Source organism: Nelumbo lutea, chromosome 5, assembly GCF_056320005.1.
Source record: "Nelumbo lutea isolate HS-2025 chromosome 5, American lotus-T2T, whole genome shotgun sequence".
NCBI lineage: Eukaryota > Viridiplantae > Streptophyta > Magnoliopsida > Proteales > Nelumbonaceae > Nelumbo > Nelumbo lutea.
This window is the reverse complement of record NC_142688.1, coordinates 38,204,872-38,217,875: the sequence shown is the minus strand read 5'-3', so window position 1 is coordinate 38,217,875 and position 13,004 is coordinate 38,204,872.

Genomic DNA, 13,004 nt, shown 5'->3' with positions numbered 1-13,004 from the left:
TTTTAATCTGATTTTCCTTTATGGGCAGTTGTTTTATCTTTTGCCTGTCCAGAACCTAATTTTAGTTTTGAATGATTTTGGCGTGGAACATACAACTTAAAAGAATGAAAGAATCATTTATCAAATCTAGATTCTCAATATAAAATCCAACTTCGATCCTTAAATGAGATTTTAGATTTGATTCTTAAAATTCTTTATTTTCCAAATAAAGTTTCAAATCCTGAAATTGTCTCCTTTAAGGACTTGGATGTGCTTCTTTGCATCATTCAAAATTTCAGGTTCCATCACATTACTGAATTGAAATATGGAAGTAAATAAAGCTTGTTTTATTATTTTTGTAAGGTTCCTTCCTTTAGATGGAATACAAGTGATGGTTGAAGGTGAATAGGCTTGGAGTTGTAAATTGAAAGTAAAGGGTTTTATGTTGAAGAGAATTGGGTAGATATGCATCCTATTCAACCCCAATGACGGATCATCAATGGCATGGTGATGTCTATTTTGGCTTTGATAAGTTCAGTTTTGGGACTCACATATCGACTCATTTTGCCTTACATGTCTCCTTTTGATATTCACATTTTAGTTGGGTTAGGCCTCTCACTATAGTCATTGATTTTGTTATTTTTTTGAATATACTATTCCCTACTTCAACTTCAGAATTCATGCACTTAGGCTCATCTGCCTAGATTTTAACACTTGCATTTTAATTCATTACTCTCAGTTTTAATAGGTAGTTTAATTCGGGCTTGGTTCCAGAATGAGTTGCACTTCTTTTTCCTTATCCATATCAATTTTGAAATTTAAATTCAAAAGTGGGTTTTAATTAGATCATCAGAATAATTATTGTTACCTATCACATTTATTTAATTACATCATCAAAGTAATCAATCTTCTAATTACTTTATTTTTTTGTTTTTCTTTGTAGGTTGAAGATGCAATGAGCGATTCTTATGCATAGTTGAAGATAATGGGCAATTCTTTTATATTTAGAATTTCTCTATTTTTTTAAAAGTCATGTAGACTTTAATATGTATTGAGGGAAATTTGACATTTATATACATTTTAAACAATGGATGTATTTTTTTTAGAACCTTACAAATTATACATGGCATGTATTGAATTATTACAATAATATAACCATTTGTTAGAAGTTATTTTATAATTTTCACGTGATGTATGAACAAAATAGGTATTGCTTTAAGGTGGCAGTCCCAATTGTCATTATTTTACTATTTTATTTTGAATATAGCCACAATTTTTCTATAGATTGAACCAATTAGCTATGGTTTTTCAAGAAATTATAGGCATAGATTGCATCTTTTAGCTACGGTTTGTCAAAAAAACCGTAGCTATAGGTTAGAGTATTTAACTACGGTTTTTGCAAAAATAAAAAAAAAACCGTGGTTATAGGTTAGTACATTTAGCTATGGTTTTGTAGTAAATCGTAGCTATAAATAAGAGAATTATAATTACAGTTTTGTAAAAATCCGTATCTTTGATGATTTATTTCTCCTCTCCTTGAAGGGTTTTCTTCACCCTACTTAATTTTCTTTGATCTTTGTGTTTCACCCACCTGGAATTGTTCTGGAAGGCAGCAACTAATGACTTCAAAAATTAAAAAGGGGTTGCCAATCAAGGAGCCATTGCCCACTTTATCACCACTTTATTTGGTCGTCTTGCACTTTGTTTTCTTGTTCCTTTAATTTTAGAAAAGGAATGGAGGATCCTTTTTTGGTGGGTGGTCTTTGTTCAAGAATTGGCATAACAATAACAATATGGGGGGCCCTGCTGGTTTGTGGCAATTTCTGTGAACAGATAAGAACAAAACCCTTTGTAGTTAGTGAAACACCCTTAACAATCCAATCCATGTTCAGGTGTTAGCTGAATCGAAATCATTTCATTATAGCTAGCTTTTTTCTTTTTTAAAACGTTAATCCAATCACTTACAGTGGGAATCATTGATGCAGTCTGAACAATTGGAAATAACTCCATTAATTTAGATTGTAAATTCCTGCCTTTTTGAAAGGTAAGAGAAACCAAGATGGAATATGTTGGCCAGGGATTTCGACCTGAAACCCAGTTGGATCGTGTAGTATCATTGAAGTTGACATGGTCGGAGGGGACCATTCTTAGTCAGAGACAGGGCGTGCTCTGGGGTTTTTCAAGGAACAGTAATCTAAAAGCTTAAGCTGTTAGGGGTGAGGTCTCCGAATAGGTTTTTATTCTCTATTACACCCCATTATGTGTAAGTCAATTTGAATTTGAAACGTTCAGACACAGATCCACCCATACCTTGTATTGTAATTGATGGGCTTAAAACGTAAACAAGTATGAGCCTATCTATACCTTGTGCTGAAATTTATAATGGGGAGAGTTTCAGAGAGATTGAAGACTAGGTATCTTAATCAAAAAGGCTCTGATACATCACCTGTTCAATCTAAAAGCTTAAACTGTGAATTCCCTGAATAGGTTTTTATACTCTAAATAGGACTAAACCCCTTAACCTTGAAAATCCATGAGGGGTGAGTCCATATAAAACAAGTTACTGTCGTGAGAGAGTATTGCACCCAAACCTCGACACAGGGGATTACTTTACCTCCCCTGAGCATTGTCATTCGAGTGTGAGCGTGGCATCCTCAATTAATGCATCGAATTCACACATACGGCATCTTTGAGAATGCAAATTGCGATATGCTCGCAACCATGTGATGTGCCCTCCATTGGGTTTCTGAGCGGTAGGGAGTAGAGCCCTGTTGAATTTTTAGTAAGTTATTTATCTGGGAAAATGCAATTATCTTGGTAAGTTTTTTTTTTGGAAAACATTATTCATGTTCTTTTATTTTTCAAGGAAAAAAGGAAATGACCATTATAACCATAAAAATTCATTATTAAAAGGGGCGTTTTTGTCCCATTCAAGTGTTGGAAAATTCCCCCCAAGTGGAAAAATTATTTATTCACCTAGGAGATGGATACCCAAGAAAATAAACTTTCCCTTATTCCCACATTAATTTGAAAAAAAAAAACATGAGATTCTTAGTCAATGGAAACCAAAATCTCATTGACCAGATTTCCCCCCTCTCAAAATCCAAAAGAATAATACACCCTAGGGAGTTCACCCAACAAATTTACTTAATCAAGCCTGAATTCTTTGGAACTCAAACATCATTCATGGCTGTGGCCCCATCTTGAATTAGATGAAGTGTAGTGCACTTTAGATGCTTTGGTGCCTCACCTTTCTTGAATTAGACGAATTAGTGACAATCGTCCTGGGGCCACATAACATGGTTTCATGAGTCAAGCGAGTTCACTGGCATCAGGATTTGGCTGGCCTATGGGCAAGGATACATCTCGGGGTCGTCTCTCCAGACCCCTCTGGGTTTGATGCTCAAGGGGCTATTTCAGCCCTAATAGAATTCACCCCAATGCAAAATTCCCAACTCTCAGCTAGAACAGAGCAACCAATATCATCAATCAAGTACAATCTAACCTCGTAGTGAATAGTTGTTAGAAAATAAAAACTTTTTTTAACGCTAATTATAGAACAAAAACCTTTTTCAAAGACCTTAAGCTTTTATGTTAAACGGTTGGTTCACATGGACTTGAAAAGTTAACATACAGATTGATGGATCAAAATAAAACTCATTTCATGAAGTATACAAGCATGCATCCTTCCAAGCATCTACGCACTGATGGAAATAAATTTTATTTTCAAACTGATGCTTGACTTGATTAATGGGATGTTCTTCAAAAACAAAATAGTGCATGTTGACAAACAGCCCCTAAATCATTGTAATCCCTAATTTAAGATAATTCCTGAAAAGGGATGGTGATTTTAGATGTTTTTGAAAGATAAAGGTGATAACCCCAAGTCCCACTCAATCCAAAAGAACTTTAAATGAGGGAAAATTTTACAGTTCAAAAACCGCATTGTGAAGCAAAAACGTAAACGAGTGATAGCTGATGAGTAAGCATTAAGGTTGTTAGTTTTTAACATAATTACAAAGTACACCTTGTAAAATGTAAATTAATGAAAAAGGTAAATAGATATGTGATGTATTTAACATGATTGCTATGAATTCGTCAATCCAATCATGTTAAATGTTAAATACATCACAGCTTAGCTAACTGCAGGAGTCTTTTGCAGAATTTTCAAGTTGCCAGCACTTCCTATGTTCCACGTACAGGAAACAGGAAACAGTGTAGCTAACAGCTTAGCTAAGTTTGGTTCTATGCTTAACAGGCCCACTATTTGGTTCTCCTCTGTGTCTGATTTCTTACAGCCTAGCTAATTAATATGCTTATGGGATTTCTTCTCATTTAACATGATTGGTTGGTATTAAAACGTGTCATGAATATTTAATAAAATTCTTAAATTAAAAATTCTAAGAAAGGTCAGTTGTGTATATCTTTATGTATACTATTTACCCCTTCTTATTTAAATTTATTGATAAAAATGAGGGTAAATAGTGCAATTCGTTATTGATATTAACTGAATTGAAAATAGGTAATTTTAAGATATTCAATACATTCAATTCTTTCTAATTAAATCTAACATTTAAGGTGTTAAATTGCATTCACCTTCATTGAATCACATATTTAAGGCATTTTTGTTTATTCTTATCATTAAATTTTATTAATAAAATCCATACATAATAAATTAATAATTCCAATAAATATAAAACATATATTTTTAAAATCTGCCTGGAAAAGATAGTGTTTTCATTTAGTTGGTCGTAAGAAATTAAATCATTTTAGGTCAAATGGGCCAATCCATGTTGTCACAATTAAATAATAAAATTTAAAAATAGATAAAATTCAAAAACATAAAAATTAAAAAATAGAAACATTTTTAACATCATATATTCGACATATTAGATAATAATAAGCATGATAAATAATAAATGTTTTATTAATGATGAAATTGGAATGTAAAATTTAAAACTGATTGAAAATAAAACTATTTTCGTATTCTCTCTCATTAAATCTCATATCTAAAGTATATTCTCCCATTTAATCGTATATTTAAGATATATTTTTCTTATCATTAAATTCTACTAATTAAATATGCAATGTTAATTTTAATAGTTAGTATATATATATTCCTATATATTCCCTCCCAATGGTGGATAAGCAATTTAAGCATTAAACCAAGGTTTTAAAAACCAACCGAAAACTGAAACTGTTTTGACCATTGGTTTCTAGATCGATGGTTTGACTATCTGATTCGAATGGATGACAATGGTGCAATGCATGTACTTAATTACTATATGTATAGATCTTAGGTATGTATGGATAATTAAGATTCTAATTAAATCTGATCAAATTTAGGCTCTGTTTAAGTGAATTGTTGCCTTGGGCTTTGGGCTGTGGAAACAAAATCGGGAAAGTACGGGCAGGCCCAAAGCAGATTTCTAATTTTCACTGCATAGCTATAAACATTCAAAATGTCAAAAGCCCACAATCTATACACCAATGCCAGCCCATGAATTAGCATCAATTCTAAGCTGACACCCACCCCAAGTGTAATTTGGGCCTAAAAATTCTGACCCTAGGCTGAGCTGTCATTCTCCCAAACAAAATTGAGACAAAAAAGTGTTCTAAGCATCAACAAAAAATTGATTTTAAAAATATAACAATCCGAAACCAGGAAACTTGGGTTTTGTGCTTTTGGTCTTATAAAGCACAAGCCTGAATGGGAACTGTTTTTTTTTTTTTTTTTTTGATAATTAGGATGGGAACTGTTTTCTTTAATCATTGTGATTTGAAAATTAAAAATCCTTTTCTTTGCGGAAAGGTTAACCATAATCGGCTTAGAAAACCTAAATTAAGATTATTTGGTTCTGTTAGCACTAGGAAGATCGGGTCCATTGAGAAATATAATAGTGGGCCTTTGTTCTAGAAATACTTGGACAAATAAACATTGAATAAACATTTTGTTTTTTGTTTTTTTATAATAAAACTAGTTACTTCAGAGAGGATTAATTAACTTTCTATAGGTCAATTTGGGAAGGAATTAGCATTATTCATCGATGAACACGATGTGATAAGGAGATGTCCTCAGCTTTGCTTCTCTTCTATCTTCTCCTCAGCCTCAGTTTGGAAAGAGTATAAAAACAAATATGTAGAGTGCATAACTTTATATTTTAATTTGTATTGTTTTGTATGCATCTGTGTTAATATATTTGTATTTGTACTCTTTTCAAATTGAGTCTTATGTTGTGTTTCCACACATTTGTACAGTAAAAATTTTGATTAATTTTAATTTATTTTAATTTATTTCAAAATTTACCTTACTTTGGTTACAATAAAAATGAAGTAAAATAAGACTTAAAGCAGAATAAAATAAAATATAAAACAAAATTTAACCAAAACATACATTTTCTCTTTTCATTTGCACTCCCACACATTTGTACTAGTACAAATAAAATTGTACTGCAACCAAACACAACCTTAGATTTAATTTGGAAAGAGTTTAAATACAAATATATACAAAACGATACAAAATACAAGGCTTTACACTATATATTTGTATTTGTGCTCCATCCAAAATGAGCCTTGGTAAATTGGCTAGGATGATTGCTAAATGGAAATTCAGTCAACTCCTTTATTGTTGAACAATTTCAGTCATATTTGGACCTAATTGAGTTATTGAGGGGTAGACCTGTTCATGGGCCGGGTAGCCCGATGGGCTGGCCTGGCCTAACCTGTTATTAAGTTGGGTTTGGTCATAATTTTAGGCCCACGGCCTCAGGCTTTCTCAAAAAAGCCTGGCTCGAGCCCGAGCCTGACTTGATACTATATATTAAATAATAAAAATATATTTTATTTAATAAAAAATATATATACAATATTTTTTTCTTTGTTCTTCTTCTCTTTTTTTTTCCAAGTAATAGTAAAATATTTATTATTTTTGAGTTTTAAAAGTTTTTAACATAAATAAAATAAAAAAAAAATTATATTTTCAAATTTTTGGTCTGGCTTGGGCTCAGGCCTGGGCTTTAGACTTAAAACTTAGGCCCGATTTGGCTCGAATTCAAGCATGAATGTATTCCTATGATACATATATAAAACTAGGCCCGGCCCGGACCATGAACAGGTCTATTGACGGGTGAGATTCTTGGCCAGTGGCTCTCATTGTATGGAGAAAACTAGAAAATATTGTTGTCTGTATAATTATCAATTAATGCAACTCTTTCCAAGGAGTATTTTTCTAAGAAATAAAGAAAAAAGAATAAAACACTTTAAACTTGTAAATGCATGTTATCTTAGTTTGTTCTGTATAATTATCGATTAATGCAAACGTCAGTCATGTTATGAGACAAGGACACGAAGCATGCAAACTGTCCACCAGCAGGGAGCATCAAATCGCGCATAATCAGGCCTAAATATATATATATATATATAGGTTTGGTTCATTAAAATCCAGAACAAAGTTAAGATTTACTTGGTTAATTAATGAGCTTGTCCAATAAGCACGGGATAACTATTTTAACTGAGTTTATTTCCGCTCATTCCAGGAAGGTCCTTCTTAGCACTAGTGAACAAAAAAATAAAAATCCAACTTTAATGCATTTCTGAGTACGCTTTCCCTATAGTAGGGCGCTAGGATGTATGTCTGAGGATTTATATATATACAAAGGATTGACTCACAACCTATTGCGCCATGAATTAAGGGCTACCTAGCTACAAAAAGAATTCTTGACCAAATGATATTGCCACGTGGAAAGGATCCTTAAGGGGAGCAAAGAGAATGAGATTGAACAGATTAATTAAACCACCACACAGAATGCTCTTAATATACTGGGCAATCTTTGATCATACAACAACATTATTTCAGACTAAATTCTAGTCTCGACTAGTAACTAACTATTTCATTACAGGCAAACTCGGGGTATTACAGCGCTCCATGCATGGAATATCATGGATGGAGAAGGTAACACATCAAGTAAGTACATTATTGCAAAGCACTTTTCATGACAGAACAGAGAGACTAATTCATCAAACAACCCCATATATACTCCATTTGGTTCTTTAATTGGTCAATCAAACAAGATTACATGAACCCATCTTCCTCAAGCTCTTACAAAAGAAGAGTACAACACCTTTGATATTTTTTTAAGGAGACAAACAGACGAACAGGTGCTCCAGATGGATTATATTCTACGTACTCTCAGATAAGGTAAAGCTCATCAGTGTATCATGGAGAAATTACGCTTCAAGTCAGAACTTAATTCAATTTCAGCAACAGCAAAAGATCCGACGGACTGCATGCTTACACGCAAGTTTCAAGTTGCAAAGTAGAGAAGAACAAATTCGGTGCTTGATCTGTCCCCTCTTCGGTACTGGACTTGTATTCATTAACTTCAAGCTCTCTCCTTTCGCTGGCTCTCCATGCCCACAGCTTACTTTGGTCTTCATGATCCTCTGCCAAGGAGGAGTAGAGAAGTTTCAGAAGCACGTCTCTGAATATAAAATATGAGACACAGGATTGCTGCAGGTAAATATATAGTACTCCACAGAAGAGAGAACCCATGTAGAGGTCATTTATTCTTAGATGGGTGCATGCATGAATATGCTCGTTTTTCACGCCTTTGTTGGCGGCAGATCCCACCGCGATCCATCCATCGAATAGAATAGCAGTGGGGACTGGGGAGAGATTTCTATGTTTAATTTGGACACTGATATGATAGATTTTGTATATTATTAAGCTTGTTTCGTTGTTATAAGTCTTTTGGATATCCTGGGCTGTGGCCCAAAAGACAAAACTTTCTATTTCCAACAAACTCTCGAGTGGAACAAAATAACAGTATAAATTATATTGTTTGTTATGTAGCTTCAAAGTTTGAACAGATTATGAAGAGAACTCCATGACCCGACAAACAAGTCAGACATCACCATACGATGATGTTTGCATTATTATTATTATTGAAGGAAACGACATTAGTGGAGAGACTAAATAATGACATCAACATTTGAAGCATTTTGGGGTAGGCAGTAGGTTGTTCAAAGTTCAAACCCTTCCGGATTCCTCGGATATGTTCACATATATTTTTTGAGGCAAGCCAATGGATCTATGATATTTATTATCAAGGAACCAATTAACCTATAAGTTGTTAGTTCAAGTCCTCCACCAAATAGATTTGAAGTATAGATTAATAGAGGCCCCACCTATATAACCATAAATGGGGGCCAAGGATCAATCAATAAACCAACCATTTGGTCAAACAGGCTCTAATACCATGTCAAGAAATCCCTAATATATATATATAGAGAGAGAGAGAGAGAGGTTATTATTCTTTTAACAGTTTGGAGTCTGTAAATATGTCAACTTGTTGGATTGAAAGCCAGACTAGAATTCAAGATCACAGGGTCCCTTTTACAGGTTTGGCAAAACTAGACCAAATCTCAGATTAAATCCATCTGGATCCATGCATCTTTATATGATGGATCTGTCTATCCTTCTATGTTCACCTTTTGTAGGGTTCAGTTTTGCTACTTCAACAGTAGATCTTGAAGTCATGACAAGTTCGAGATTCTCTCCTTGGCAATCAAACATAGGTGGCTTTTTTTGCCAAACCTCATCAGCTCTGAAATTTAATTAATTATTGTTCATATTTTGATTTGATAACACTGACTTAATGTCTTACATCACCTTGTATGGGAAATTTTGTCTTATTTAGGAAAAGAAGTGCATTAATAAAGGAATTGCATTCTTTTGAACAGATGGATTTGTATAGACCATAATTGACCGAGAAATCATCCCCATCCAGTGTTTTAATCAAATGCTTGCTTGATGTAATATTGTCTTTTTCACCAAGCATTGGCGTATTCAAAAATCACTAGGGGAGCTCCATAACCCATCCCCATCCAGTGTTTTAATAAAATACCGGCTTGATGTAATACTTTCTGTCTTTTCACGGTTGTCCAACGGGTCTTGATAGCCCATCCCCATCGGACCCCTATCTAATGCATGCATGCCTTGGATCAACCACAAGATCCCTCCTCCCACTCAGAAAAAGGTGGATTTGTATAGAATACCCAATTAATGAACGTTTGCTCGTTGGGTCAGATTTAGCTGAATATGATGTCCACACCGTTTATAAATTTATTACTGGCTTGGAATCTCGTATCATTGGTTTCACAACCCGTTAAACTTTCAACTAATCATCGAAATTTCAATCTATGATGGGCTTAATTAATGTCCAAATTCGAATCTAAGGTGGGCCTTAAATGGAAAGCTTTTTTAAGATATGTTTGGCAAAAAATCCAAAAGAGACCAATCGACGATCAATCAGTCATTTTCTGATCTATCCGTTTCGGCATTTGGATAGCTTACAACACCCCAAAACAACTAAATTAGCTGAATGTTGAGCTCAGCCCTCCCTAACGGACACCTAGTTTGGAGTTGATGAGGATCCTCCAATTCCCTATTTTATTCATGAAAAGAAAATGTTTTGACCCAAGATACAGCTTTATCCTGTTTTTTTCTTTTAAGTTTTATATGGATTCGCTGCTGGTCGGTTCCAAAGTCTAAATTCAATGGGAAGTCAACATCCTTTGGAGACTCATTTGGTTTCCATCTTATCCTGTAAAGCTGGATGATGATCTCTTAGATTCTGCACTTAAATATAAATGGATTTGATGCACTTAGGTAGGAGTCAGGAGTGGGATCAGAGAAGGGTGCCCGTCAGGAGTGTAATTCGATCCAATCCGATAAGAGTCTATTATAAATTAACCACGTCCAATCCAATCTAATGAATATTTTAGACCGATTTAATTCAATGTTCGAATCATCCGATTTGTTTAAACTTGTTTTAATTTAGATTATTTCTAATTTAAACCTGGTCCATTGACACCTATATTCTTATCTAAATTTTATCAGTGAATGTATTAGATATTGGCTTAATCCAATCCACTAAGTCTGGACTGGTCCAATTCAATGTCTTGTTGGTCCATCCAATACATCTAAATTGATTTTGATTTGGATGGGATCAATCTAAAACCGATCTATTGCCGTAGTGTCCATGAAGCCATTAGTTACTTAGACCCTCGCCACCTCATGTTGTATTGTCAACGAGAATTCATCAGAATTCACAGGGTGGATTTTGATATGTCAGAACTGTAATCATAGTCGCAACACTCTTTTATAAACCCCCTCCCCCCGCAAAAAAGGGTAACTTGTAATTTGAGATTAGTCTCATTTTAGTATCCAAATTTCAAAACGTGCCACTGCAGTTCCTAAATTCTTAAAAACTGCTAAGTTAGCACCCTAACACCCATTAGCAATCCATTAGTTATTTGCATCATGTGACGATATATGCGGCTTAAATTATTTTAAAATGCCAAAAACTACCCTTCAATATTTTTTAGACCATTTCACCTTCATTGTCTTCCATGGAAACAATAAGAATTGCTTGTCTTCTTTGGCATAAAAGTTAGGGCATAAAGTGAACAGTGGAGCACAATCACAATGAAAAGGGATTTAAGCATGAATATTTTGGCCATTTCAAAATGATGTTTATCTAGCCTATTCAAAACTTGAAGGGTATTTGTATCCTTTCACATGCCATTTAATGTCAATTAACGATTTTGAACCAAATTGGTAGTTTTTGAGAGTTCAGGTACTATAATAACATATTTTGAAGTTCAGATACTAAATTGGGACTAGCTCTAAAGTACAAAGTACTAATCAGCAATTTACCGAAAAAAAATAAACATAATATGTTAGTGATGGAACATGATAGTGTTTCATACGCATAGGGTGTCTGTCCTACATGAGCCCATTCATAAAAAGCATTGGTGCTGAGTCATGATAGATAATAGATCGCTTAGCTAGCCCACTTTGTGTTTTTGTCCATCTAGAAACGGTACTGATGGAAACAAAATTAGAACATTACATGAACTACTTTTTAATATCTATCAATGGTAGTGGTAGATATGAAATGAGCTTTTCATGAGCTACTTGAACTCAGCTTTTGAAAAACTCGATCTAGCTTGGCCTAAACCAAGCTTTGAACCAGTTTTGAGCTCAATAAACAGACTCATTTTAAAGCTTGTGAGTTTAATCAAGCTTATATTATATATAATATTTTTTATAAAAATATATATATATATATATATATATATATATTTCTATATGAAGCTTGGCTCAAGATTGAATTCAAACATATGAATATTATGAGTCAAGCGGAATTTGAGCTCAGTTCTCTAACTCATCAAACTCGAGCTCATGTATTAATTTTACTATCGAGTTGAGCATGAATAGCTAGATATTCAATTCGAATCGATTCAAAAACCGGTTCCAAATTACCCCAAACTGCTGGCATGTGTCTTTTCATTGGAGTGTTGCAGCTGATATAAACTCCATTTTTTGAGATGCCCGGATATTCTACCCACAAACTCTCTGCTGTGTAATGTATTTTTTATTTTAAAACTGAAATGGGAAAAGCTTTAATTTCCCATTTTAAAATATGTTTCACTCTCATAAAATAGATCAACATTTCAACTCAGTTTGGGAAGAGTATAAATGCAAATATGTACAGTGCAAAACCTTATATTTTGTATGTATTTATTTATACTGTATATATTTGTTTTTGTATTTCTTCTAAACTGAGCCCTTTCATGATGAAAAATCATGTTCGTTAACTTCCGTTACCCCAAAATCAGAAACACAAAGGTGGTGTTTTGTTCCATTGCATTTTTCGGAAAAAAACAACAACAGCACAATGGTGTGCCATTTTTTTTTTCAGAAATCGGCATTGCATGGTGCAGTTTGGTTCCCTTGTCATTTTCTAAAAAAAAAACGCCATGTTAGAGCCACATTAGCCATTATACTTGAAAATGTTTAATATATATATCAATAGTGGTGATTTCCAAGATGGGCTGACTTTTAAGAAAAGGTAAAGTGTTTTTTTCTTCTGTTTTCAAGAATATCTGATGTGGCTCCTATGTAAATAGTAACTAAACTATACACGAGACCGGATTTGGTCCTCACAGAGTAGAACCTC